This window comes from Acomys minous (genome assembly GCF_964271855.1).
Source record: "Acomys minous genome assembly, chromosome: 11".
Lineage (NCBI taxonomy): Eukaryota > Metazoa > Chordata > Mammalia > Rodentia > Muridae > Acomys > Acomys minous.
Genome location: NC_140492.1, coordinates 109,586,167 through 109,597,878, shown reverse-complemented (window position 1 = coordinate 109,597,878; position 11,712 = coordinate 109,586,167). Strand labels below are relative to the sequence as shown.

General features: G+C 46.7%; 1 long non-coding RNA gene across 1 annotated transcript in view; it reads right to left on the bottom strand.

The window, feature by feature from the left end:
• LOC311609411 overlaps nucleotides 1-9,086 on the bottom strand; it is a 22,600-nt gene extending 13,514 nt beyond the window's left edge. Inside the window, exons 1-2 of the long non-coding RNA XR_014783379.1 lie at nucleotides 9,068-9,086; nucleotides 8,131-8,282 (exon numbers count right to left, since the gene is read on the bottom strand). This is a non-coding gene — a long non-coding RNA (uncharacterized lncRNA). The remainder of the gene's footprint in view (nucleotides 1-8,130; nucleotides 8,283-9,067) is intronic.
• Between the last annotated feature and the right edge of the window lie 2,626 nt (nucleotides 9,087-11,712).

Below are 11,712 nucleotides of genomic sequence, written 5' to 3'. Positions count from 1 at the left end.
CAAGGCTAAGTACAGAAACCCTGTCTTAGTGGGGGGAAAAAAGAGTTGCTGTAAAGTGGGCGAAGGTAGAGGCAGGTGGATTGCTGTGAGTTCGAGGCCATCCTGGTCTACAGAGGGAGTCCAGGACAGCCAAAGCTACACAGAGAAACTCTGTCTCCATAAAAATAAAAACAAAACAAAACAAAGAAAACCAAACCAAACCAAACCACAGAGACCCTGTCTCAAGCAAGCTGCCATCTGATCTCCACACATGCTCATGCCTGCTTGCCGCTAAGCCTGTTGACCTAGGACCGGCATGGTAGAAGGTGAGAACCAATTCCTAAAGGCTGGCCTTTTCCCTGCACACATGTGCTGTGGCCCATGTGCAAATAATGTGGTTCCTGTTGTGTAGTGGTTACATGCTTGCCTAACACACTAGATTCATAAGCGGATGTAGTAGAATAAAAATGAACGTGCTATATAGCAGAGGATGATCTAGAACTTCTCATCTTCCTGCTCCCCCTGTCAAGTTCTGCTTCTCTGCAGCGTTGGGACCAACCCCAGGGCGTCTTGCAAACTAGGCAAGCATTCTACTAGCTAGGCTGCATCCCTGGCCCCAAGCCTTTTGACTGCCTTAAGACTGTCTCTAAACTTCCAGGCTCAATGTTTTTTCAAATTATTCTCCTCTCTGTATACAGAATATTTTAACTAAATATTTAAATTTGACCATGACTCTTTCCCATTTACCTACTGAAACATCCTACCTTTCCTATTTAAATTAACTGAAGTCAAAACTGTCTGTCTGAGCCAGGCGTGTGGCACACGCCTATAATCCCAGCACTCAGGAGGCAGAGGCAGGTGGATTGCTGTGAGTTCGAGGCCAGCCTGGTCTACAAAGCGGGTCCAGGACAGCCAAGGCAACACAGAGAAACCCTGTCTCAAAAAACCAAAAACAAACAAACAAACAAAAACAAAACAAACCCAAAAAAACCAAAACTGCGCATCTGTTCTCTTTTCCCTTTCCTGGCCACTGGCCACTGAGAAGACTTCTCTTTGGCTCTTTGTTCTTTCTTTCGAGACAAGGTCAGTGTAGCCCTGGCTGCCCTGAGACTCCCTGTGGGCCTCGAATTCAGAGATACCCCTGTTTCTGCTTTCCTGAGGGCTGGGATTAAAGGCATGTGCCACCACTCCCAGTTTGGGGCCAGTGAGGTGAAGGGACTTGCTGTGGTGGCCTGGTCACCTGACTGCCATGTCCAGAACAGACGTAATGAAGGAGGAGGACACAACTGCACACAGTTGTTTAATGACCTTTTCACACTCGTGCCTTGGCTCATGTATACTTGTATCTCACACACACACACACACACACACACACACACACACACACACACACACAATTTTAACAGACAAAGTCCAAGTATGTCCTCCCACACACCACACACTATAGTTGATTAATTAAAAAAAGAAAGAAAGAAAAACAGTGTAAGTGGCAATATTCTTCAAGGACAACTGTGGGTTTTGGGAGACATGGAGATCTGGTCCCAGCCAGGGATTGTTTTCCACCTGGTTTACTGCACATCTCTCACATTCCTCCTCCTTATCTCCTTTCAGAGGATCACAAGAAAGCCCTTCCTAAAGCAGGAATGCAAAGCCTAAGGCTGAGCAGCTGATTTCCCCAGCATTATCAGGATCTGGTCTCTGTCCTGCAGCCCTGGTTCCAGGCCTGGTCTCTGCCCTGGTTCCGGCAGGCCAGCAGTGCCTACCCTGGCCCCCACCCTGGTTCTGGCCCTGGTTCCGGCAGGCCAGCAGTGCTGACCCTGGTTCCAGGCCTGGTCCCTGCCCTGGTTCCAGCAGGCCAGCAGTGTCTACCCTAGTCCCCACCCTGGTTCTAGCCCTGGTTCGGGCAGGCCAGCAGTGCAGTCAGTAGCTTCTCTTTTCATCTGTGAAAAGCCTTTGCTCCAGCTTGGTTTTACCTTTTGCATCCTTAGTTGTAAACCAGCTTCTAGTGGGGAGGCCCTTCCGCCTCCTGGAATTTCTTTCACACTGCCAGCCTCAACCTTAAAGGCTTCCTTTTGAAGAGTCCCATGGCCTTTACCATTGTACTTTTGCAAAGCCTTCAAATTCTTTTATTCAGAAAAGGAGGTACCCATCAGATGGGGGGCACTGTTTGGGGGTGCTAGAAGATATAGTAGTGAGCAAAGTAGCTATTATGTCAGCTCACTCATCGGGTCCTAGTAATTTGAAGGGTGGGACCCCCAATCTCAATTATGTCTGTATCCTCAATAGCTGGCCCAGCCACAGTACCTAAATCTCAACTCAAGCTTAGGTTTGTCTGCTTCCAGAGGAGACCCGTGCTCTTTCTTTTGAGCCAGGGGTTCCCTTGTAGTCCTGGCTGTCCTGGACTCGCTTTGTAGACCAGGTTAGCCTAGAACGCCCAGCGATCCACCTGCCTGTGCCTCCTGAGTGCTGGGAGTAAAGGCGTGCGCCATCATGCTCAGCTGACCCATGCTCTTTCTACAGCTGTGTGCATCCAAGTTAATCTGAGTCATTAAAGTACAAACAGTAGTATATTGATTAGTTGGGCGAAGTGGCACGCACCTGTAACCCATTACAGTGGCTGGTGTGTGATTCAGAGTTACAGGCCAACCTGGACCGCATAGTCAGGCCTTGTCCAAAACAGCAAAGGTAACCCAATAACTCCTTATGGTGGCCAACAGCTACACAGGCAGCTGTGCTGGAGGTCAGTGCGATACAAAACAGAAGGTCTCTCAATAAACAAACAAGTTAGGGGTGGCTCGTGGCTGTAATTCCAGGACTGGGGAAGCGGAGATGGTAGTTTGTCAAGAGTTAGTGGCCAGCTTTGGCTACAGAATGAGTCTAGGCCTGTCTGGGCTGCCGAGTGAGACTCTATCTCAAAAAATCAAACCCAAACAAAACAGGAAGCTTGGGAGGGAGAGACCGTTAAGGAAAATGGCAGCTTGGAAATGATTTCTTTCAGAATGATTATCAAGCAAAACAAAACTGTAATAAAGTAAGGCCATGACCACTCCAGGGTATGGTTTTTGTCATAGATACAAGAAAGAATACAGCCAGAGGCATCTGGAAGGAGAGAACTGAATCCATAGATTTATCCTCTGACCTCAACACCTGTGCTTCCCCCAAAGAAATAAAAAAAACTTATTAGCCGGGCGTGGTGGCGCACGCCTTTAATCCTAGCACTCGGGAGGTAGAGGCAGGCTTATCGCTGTGAGTTTGAGGCCAGCCTGGTCTACAAAGTGAGTCCAGGACAGCCAAGGCTACACAGAGAAACCCTGTCTCAAAAAACCAACCAAACAAACAACAAACAAAAAAACCAAAAAAACTTATTACCTGAAATAGCATGATGTTAGTATAAAAATACATGCAGAAACTGAGGGAACAGAACAGAAAACCCCCATATAAATCTACTAAATCTATTTGTTTACAGCCAATTAAAATAGCAGCAAAACACCTTGGAAAAGAAAAAAAATGTCTCTGATAAATGCTGCTGGGGGTGGGCAGAACATGTGACAGCTGACTCAGCTGGCAAAACGCTGGCTACACCAGCATGAGGGCCTGAGTCCGCACACCCACGCAAAAAACACCAAAGCCAACGGCATTTGCCTGTAGTCCCCGTGCCGGGAGGCTAGAGGATCTCGGGCGCTCTCTGGGCAGCTCCAACTTTTCTGGGAGACTCTGACTCAAAAACCACTGTGGGGCCTGGTGTGGTGGCGCACGCCTTTAACCCCAGCACTCGGGAGGCAGAGGCAGGCGAATCTCTGTGAGTTCCAGGCCAGCCTGGTCTACAAAGCGGGACCAGGCTAGCCAAGGCAAACACGGAGAAACCCTGTCTTGAAAAACCAAAAAAGAAAAAAGAAGAAAGAGCCAAGCAGACAGAGGGAGTGCCTTTTGCCATCGACCAGGACAAAGGTCTTTGGAGAAGACTCTAAAGCAGAAGTAATTAAAGCAAACATTGGCAAGTGGGATTACATCACTTAAAAAAGCATCTGAGCAGTGAGGTGCAACAGCTTGCAGTCACTGTGACAAAATACCCCACAGAACAAGTGAAGGGAAGAAAGGTTTGTTGGGTTGTGGTTTCAGAGGAGCCAGTCATCACCAAAGGGAGAGCACAGTCAAGCAGAGCAGGTCACATCCTAGCAGAACAAGGGGATGGAAGGAAGGGCGGGACACACTTCAGGGCCTCCTTCCCTCCCACTAGGTCCAGCCTCCTTCCTTGCACCACGGAGAGCCTCCTGACCTGAGGATCCTCCCAGGAAGCAAATTATAGACACCCCAGAATAGTGTTTCACTAATCTTCCAGGTGTTTCTTCATCTTATAAATGATGTTGACAATCAAGATAAATCATCATGGAATAAAACAATATGCAGAACAAATACACAACCTAGAGAGTGTGAGGGAAGAGATTTGTGTAAAAAAGAACTAAATCCAGAATGTACAAGGCATGCAACGAACAAGTCACCAGGTAAAAACACACACAGATATACACACCACATACACATATATACACACACATGCACACACTCACATCCACACACAACCACACATAGACACACACACACACTACATACATGCACACAGATACACACACATGCACACACTCACACAAACATGCACATACACACAGATGCACACATTTATATACACACATACACACATGCACACACCAGAAACAGAGTCACATGCAGTCACACAGATATACATATAAAACATACATGCATGAATATAGACACCCAACAGGCACAGACATACAAACACATACACATGCACACAGAGACACACATATACACACTCATACACAGATATCCATAATACAGACACACACAGATATATACACACACATACTCACAGGAAGGGGGACAGGGAGAAAGACTTTATTTATTTATTATATTATTATTATTATATATATATTTTTTGGTTTTTCGAGACAGGGTTTCTCTGTGTAGCTTTGGCTGTCCTGGACTCACTTTGTAGACCAGGCTGGCCTCAAACTCACAGTGATCCGCCTGCCTCTGCCTCCCGAGTGCTTGAATTAAAGGCATGCGCCACCACGCCCGGCCCCTGAGAAAGACTTTAAAATGAGCCAATGAGTAGAATTCTTTTGATGTTTCTCTATGATAGACACATACAAAGGGCGAAAAAATATATTAAAAATGAAAATGCTGAACATCAGGGAAATTAGCGCGCGTGCGCGCGCGCACACACACACACACACACACACACACACACACACATCTGTATTCCCTGCACTTAGGATGCAGAGGCAGTAGAATCACTGTGAGTTCCAGGCCCGACTGTACTATATAATGAGAAACTGTCTTAAAAATTAAGATAGAAAGCCGGGCGTGGTGGCGCACGCCTTTAATCCCAGCACTTGGGAGGCAGAGGCAGGCGGATCGCTGTGAGTTCGAGGCCAGCCTGGTCTACAAAGTGAGTCCAGGACAGCCAAGGCTACACAGAGAAACCCTGTCTCGAAAAACAAACAAACAAAAAAAAATTAATTAAGATAGATAGCTGGGCTCGGTGGCACACACCTTTAATCCCAGCACTCAGGAGACAGAGGCAGGAGGATCTCTGTGAGTTCAAGGTCAGCCTGGTCTGCAAAGTGAGTCTTGGACAGCCACTGCTATACAGAGAAACCTTGTGTTCAAAACCCAAAATAAAATAAAATAAATAAATAAAATAAAGAAAGATAGGAAGAAACAGAAAAGAAAGACAGATAATTTCACTCTGGCTAAATAGATATTATTAAAAATAAGACCCCTAGGGATGCGATGGCCTAGTGTTTTAAGAGCACTTAGGCTTTTGCAAAGGATGGGAGTTTCTGTTCCTAGCACCCACATCAGGCAACAACTCCCAGGGCACCTGCAGAAGCACATCTTACACATGTACACAACACACACACACACACACACACACACACACACACAGGATTCTAGGTGGAAGCCAAGAAAACTCATTTCAAATGCAGAAGCTTAAAATGAAAGCTTCATTTTCTGAGCTGGGGGAAGGGGCCAGCTCAGGATCTGAACCGCGTCCTTGAGGGGACATTGCATTGCATATTTAAAGGTTGAAAACCACAATAAGCTCATACAGGGGGTGGATGGTAGAACCGGGTGCTCAGCTCTGGCTCAAGTTAATTTGCTAATGAGAAGTTCTAGCTAACCTTGAAAGTGTGCCTGGCATTTGGGGACAGCTGGGCTTATGGTTGGGAAATTCTCACTTATTAATAAGGCCATAGGGTGTGTTGAGCATCAACATAGCTCTCAAGTGCTAGGATTAAAGGTGTGTGCCACCACACCCGGCTAGAGATTCTTCAGCAAAGAGCTGAGATGATGTGGCTGATGGGCCTGAAATAAAAATATCTACAGTTAAAAAATATATATTTATATTTTTGCTACCCAAAATGAACAGGCCTCAACAACAACAACAACACACACACACAATGCATTTTCTTGCTTCCTTTTTTTTTTTTTGTCTGTTTGTTTGAGACAAAGTCTCTCTGTGTTAGCCTTGGCTGTCCTGGACTCGCTTTGTACACCAGGTTGGCCTCGAACTCACAGTGATCCGCCTGCCTCTGCCTCCCTGAGTGTGATCCTATCAGTTTGGGGGCTAAGGCTTGAGGTTTATGAGTCCAAGGTTAGCCTGGGTTACAGAGTGAGAGCCTGTCTCAAAAGACAGAAACGTCTAGAAGGCCACAGGGGTGAAGGGACACCCAGACTCTGTGGCTCCATTTCCACAGTAAGTGCCCTAGAGGAGCAAACTGCAGCATACCAAAGCAGTTGAGTAACAGCCTGCGTGGATGAGGGGAAAGGAAAAGAGGAAGCCAGAAGGCTCCAGGCCCTCGGATTAGATCTTGGAGTAAGAGGGAAACCAGGCCTATTCTACTGGAACGTGAAGAAGCCGAACACAAAGTTGCCTGCAAGGGGAAAAGACCTGCGGGGCATCCAGACGTGTTTTCCGGAGTCTCTGTGAAATGAGCACAAAGGGGCGGATGTTTCTGCATGCCGATAAGATTACAGGATAGTGGACAATTCCCTGAAACCAAGGGAGAACAGGGAGAGAGCCCTTGTTTTGTGCTTATGGAGGCACTTTGCATAAGATGCTGGATACAGACCCAAGGACAGTGATTTCCCAGCTCTCTTATGTGATGGTCCTGCTGACATCCTGTGTACCAGACTCGGGACTGTGGAAGCCTCCCTCTCTGTGCACGGCGGCAATGGGTCCTGTCCCTCACGGTTAACATGGAGGCTTCTCCTCAGGCAGTTCCACACCTGCTTCACGCCTCCGGAGCCTCCAGCCTCCAACAACAGTGTGCATCCTGTTATGGTCACCCAGCATCGGTAAAACCAATATAACCCCCTGAGGTCTTCACTGAAGAACTCAGTGTGTGTGTGTGTGTGTGTGTGTGTGTGTGTGTGTGTGTGTGTAAGTGGTTTTGGCTGCATGCATGTATGCGCACTACATATGTCCTTGGCGGTCAGTAGAGGATGTCAGGTCACCTGAAACTGGTGTTAGGGGTGGTTGGACTCATTTTGTAGACCAGGCTGGCCTCAAACTCACAGCAATCCACCTGCCTCTGCCTCCCGAGTGCTGGGATTAAAGGCGTGCGCCTCCACGCCCAGCTTTTTACAAAAGGATTCTAATGGTTCCATCATAAAGAAAGGATGGCAGCTGGTGAGAGGGCTCAGTGCTGCACAGAGAAACGCTGTCTCAAAAAACAGCAACCAAAACAAACAAAAACCAAATTGCAGAGTATTATAATATATCTCAATTTTTATTAAAATATACATGGTTATGTGATGTATATGCTTGAGAAAAATCTAGAAGGATCACAACAAACTTAGACATATTTAATTCTAAAGTATATACTAAAACCTTACTTTCCTACATATATCTCTTGCATTGTTGTAGAGGAATTTTAATTCAGAACATGGCTGCTCTGGCAAGAGATCACATACAAAGACCTTCTAGGTTTGTGTGATCTGGCTGGAATGCAGACCTGCCTTTAATCCAGGAGACAGAGGCAAGCATATCTCTGAGTTCAAGGCCAGCTTGAGACAGAGCAAGTTTCAGGTAGAGAAGAGCTTAGGTCCAGTCATGGTGGTATTCACCTTTAATCCCAGCACTCTGAGACAGAAACTTGAAGAGCTCTGAGTTCAAGTCAGGCCTGTTCTGTCAGTTCGGTGAGTCACTGAGTTGAGAGGCAGTGTGTTGGAGCTCAGCTTGTGGCAGTTCTGATGCGGTTTGAATTCAGATGCAGTTTCTGTCAGGAGAGTTTTACAGAGACAGGTTGAAGAGAGAACAAACTAGACACAGGTGAAGACAGAACGAGCCAGAGAATGAGAAGGAGCCGGAAGATTAGAACAGATTGCTAGAGTTAATCTGAGGTCAAGCAGAGCAATTCTGTCAGAAGCTGAGAGAAGCCAGTTTGAACCAGCCAGCCAGGGTTCAGAAAGAACTAGAAAGAGTGAGTTTATTCTGCAATAAGTCTCAGAGGCTGAAAACATTCTAGGCCTGGATTAAATTGTACAGAGGGTAGAAGCTTCCAGGAGTAGGCCTAGGTTAGCAGGAGGCAGTTAGCCTCTGAGGGGACAGTTGCATCTGATGAACAAAAGTTGCTTTTACACAGTTTAAATTTTTGTTGCTTTGGGCCAGACTCTCATGTAGCCTGGGCTGCCCTGGAAGTTTCCTGCCTCTCCAGTGCTGGGATTATAGACATCCCTACAAGACCCACCAGATTCCTGTGCACTTTGAACAAAAGCCAGTCAGTGGGACACAAAATGGCTCAGCGTGTAAAGGGACTTAACTTAATCCAGTTCCCAAGACTCATGTGGAAGGAGGGCACACACATTATGACACGCACACACAAAATGCTTTTTTTTTTTTTTTGAGACAGGGTCTCCCTGTATTATCTTGGCCTTCAACTCCCAGTGACCTGCCTGATTAAAGACGTGTGCCACCACCCCTGGCCTAAAATGTCATGTTTTAAATCAGGGGGAAAAAAAAAGCCAGGGCTGGAGAGACAGCTCGATGGTTAAGAGCACTTACTGTTCTTCCAGAGGACCCCAGTTCTGATCCTAGCAACCCAAGTCTGGTGGCTCCCAATCCCCTGAAACCAGCTCCACGGATTGGATGCTTTTCATATAGGCTTTTGAGGGCGCCTGCGTACACGTGCTGTGGTGGGATGCCTTGAGTGGATGTAGCAGTTGTCAATAAAGCGCGGTTTAGCCAATCAGCTGGGCAGAAGGACAAGACGTGGAAGGCGGAGCTTCCGAGAGGGGGTGGAAAGCAGACAGTTGAGAGAGAGAAGCCGATAGAGGATCAGCTTGGCTAGTGATTGGGACATGTGTAGGTTTGAGGCCATAGGATTAGAGTAGTTTAGTTTAGTTTACTAGTAGATTTAGAGTAGTTTAGATTCTGCCCAGCGTAGTGCTTGCAGCTTTAAAATACAATACTCTCTGTGATGGTTATTTGCACCCTAGGCCATACTGCTAAGTTAATTGCAACAATGTGCACACTCACACATGTAAAAATAAAAACAAGAAAAGAAAAAAGAAAGGGGGATTGGGGATTTAGCTCAGCGGTAGAGCACTTGCCTAGCAAGGGAAAAGCCCTGGGTCGGTCCTCAGGTCTGAAAAAAAAAAAAAAAAGGAAGAAAAGAAAAAAAGCCAGTTAGTGTGACCATAACTCCTGTGGTCACTGTTTGAACTGACCCATGACTATGCTAATTCTAAAACACAGAGGCTGAACGCTGGGCACCAAAGGAGATATTTTTAGTTTTTCTTGTATGGTTTCTGTGATCTACTTTTGCTGTTGCTTTTTTGAGACAAAGTTTCTCTGTGTTACAGCCCTGGCTGTCCTGGACTCGCGTTGTAGACCAGATTGGCCTCAAACTCTCAGAGATCCGCCTGCCTCTGCCTCCTGGGTGCTGGGATTAAAGGCGTTGTTGTTGTTGTTTTGAAACAAGGTCTCTCTGTGTAGTAACCTTGGCTGGCCTTGAACCCACAGAAATCTGCCTGCCTCTGCCTTGGGAGTGGAGTGCTGGGATTAAAGGCTTCTGCTGCTGCCTGGCACCACCACCCTGTTGCATAACAATTATTTAGCCAAGTTTTATAGATAGAAACTTTCAGAAATGAAAATATTAAGATCCATGTAAATCTTATTTTTTCCTTAATTTTTATGTGTTTTGTCTGCATGTATGTCTGTGTGCAGTGTGTATGTGTCTGTGTATGCAGTGCCTGTGGAGGCCAGAAAAAAACCTGATTCCCAGGCCAGGCGTGGTGGTGCATGCCTTCAATTCCAGCACTCAGGAGGCAGAGGCAGGTGTATCACCTGTGAGTTCAAGGCCAGCCTGGTCTACAAAGTGAGTCCAGGACAGCCAGGGCTACACAGAGAGACCCTGTCTTGGGAAAGGTGGGGGGGGGGGGAGAAAGAAACCTGATCCCCTATAACCAGAGTTCCAGAGTTGTGAGCAGCCAGGTGGGTGCTGGGAATTGAGACTGGGTCCTCTAGACAGTCAGTCAGTGTTCTTAACCCCTGGGCCATCTCATTAGCGTCCTCACAATGATAGTTAAAAAAAAAATGTAGTCCAAGAAGAGCCCCACAAACCACTCAGATTCCGATCTCAGTCAGATATGGGTGGTTTATTGAGTGAACACACACGCCAAGACAAAGCTGATCGCACTGAGGGCCACAGAAAGGATTCTGGAGCCTAACTGTGACATAGACCTATTTCCCAGAGTCAGCCTATAAAGGCAAAGACAACTGGCTCATACTGGGGGGCGGATGGTGGAACAGGGTGGTCAGCTCTGACTCAGGTTATTTTGCTAACAAGCAGTTCTGATTGACCTTTAGTTTGATTGGCTCTAAGTGAGATAAGTGAGGCAGTGCTTAGGGTACATCCAGAATGTAGCCAACTGTGTAGATAGCAACGTATGAATTATGACTCCACTGAATCACAGATAACAAGGGAGCAACCAGAGCGTAGCTTAATATAAGGTCAGCTCGATCCCCTGGAAGGGAGCGTGTCAGCTCTGAATGACTGCTTCTGGGAAGCAGAGTTGAAAAGTTCGAACATTTTGAACGTAATTTTACCTTATAAACAAAATGGGAGCTGAATACAGAAATGGCTAAACCTATGCTGAAACCTCAAAACCACAACACCTTGTTTTTTTTTAAACAAATAATAAAGATTTTTAATTTATGTTTTCTTTTTCCTGACAAATTTATTTGTTCACTTTACATCCCAACCATACCCTGCACCCTCCTCTTCTCCTGCTCCACCCACCTTCTCTCCCCCATCTCCGTCTTCTCTTACACATCAGAAAAGGGGTGGTGCCCCCACCAACCACCCCTGCACATCCTCTCTCCCTGAGGCAAGGCAGCCCTGTCAGGGGGAAGTGATTGAAAAGTAGGCAGCATAAGCTGGGCGTGGTGTCACACGCCTGTAATCCCAGCCCTCGGGAGGCAGAGGCAGGTGGATCGCTGTGAGTTTGAGGCCAGCCTGGTCTACAAAGTGACTCTAGGACAGCCAAGGCTAACACAGAAAGACCTTGTCTCAAAAAAAAAAAAAAAAAAGAAAGAAAAGTAGGCAGCATAGTCCATGTCAGAGACAGCCCCCTCTCCCCTGTCCACTAGGGGACCTGCATGAAAACTAAGCTGCCTATTGGCTCCTGTTCCCTCCAGATCCTTCT